This window comes from Limulus polyphemus, unplaced genomic scaffold, assembly GCF_000517525.1.
Source record: "Limulus polyphemus unplaced genomic scaffold, Limulus_polyphemus-2.1.2 Scaffold1986, whole genome shotgun sequence".
In the NCBI taxonomy this organism is placed as follows: Eukaryota; Metazoa; Arthropoda; class Merostomata; order Xiphosura; family Limulidae; genus Limulus; species Limulus polyphemus.
The window spans coordinates 11,023-12,365 of NW_013667596.1; positions in this window are offsets into that span (position 1 = coordinate 11,023).

Consider the following 1,343-nt stretch of genomic DNA (forward strand, 5'->3'; position numbering starts at 1 on the left):
GCTAGAAGCTACTGCAGTTCCTGAATCAAGTTTAAAAAATTGTGCTAGAAGCTACTGCAGTTCCTGAATCAAGTTTAAAAATTCTGATTAGTCTGTGAATTGTAATTAATTGCCAGATGTTAAAATTGTGCACCAAGTGGATTTCAAAATTTCAAATAAAACATATTTTATTGCATGGACATAAAATATGTAAATATAAGTATATTTATATAATTTATTAACTATTCATGTATATATTATTTATACAGGCAGTTAACTCATTTAGGTCGTAGCCTCATTTAAAAAGGGGTCGTGAGTAGTTACCCCGGTACCCCAAAGAATGCTGCCTGAGTGTTACATAACTATTACACAACATACACCTGACTATTGTATAATATACATCTGAGTATTACATAACCAGTGTGTAATATGTACCTGGGTTTACATAACTGTTACATAACATACATCTGAGTGTTATGTAAAGCATTGCATAATATACTGCCAACAAATGGCACAGCTATCTTTGGGAGGGATGATATCATGGTTTGATACCAGAAGCTCTGATACTATTCTTTGCAGAAGGTGTTACTCAGGCAGACTGTGTTATTAGGGAGGGATGATATCATAGTTTGATACTAGAGGATCTGTTATTATAGGTGGATGGTGTTACTAAAGTTGGATGGTGTTACTATAGGCGGATGGTATTACTAATGTTTTACACCCGTATTATGTTATTATAGACAGATGTTGTTATTATTACAAGGTCTATAGGCGTTACATGGCATACTGTGTGTCTTACAAAAGTGGATAGTGTTCCTTAGGATTGCATATAGTTTTCAACTTACATTTAATTATGTGTATATTTTACAAATATGGTGTTTCACTAGGCGGATAATACTACTAGGTGGATTGTGCTACTAAGGTCCTATAGGCAGATGATCTTACTAGATGTATTGTGCATGTGATTAACAAAGGATGATAGTGCTACTATACTTCCGTAAGACAGCATACAAATTTTAACTTTCATTTAATTGTGTATGTTTTTTTTACAAAGATTGATAACAAATATTGAACAAGACAGCCAATTGTGTTTTAACATACTGATTATAGTTTTAGTTTCTATATCCAGTTCTACTTTTTACAATTATTATCCTGAGAAGGATGCTTATTTAAATATCATGCAATAATTTAAAACTTACACTTTCATTAGTTTGTCTTTATACTACCCATATAACTATGTTTTTGACATCCAAATACAATTTTCACAAATTAACATGACCGAAAAAGGACCTTTAATTATAAATCAAGTGATTATTACTATTATTGTAACTGTCTTTCATATTACTACTATTTATGTAACTGTC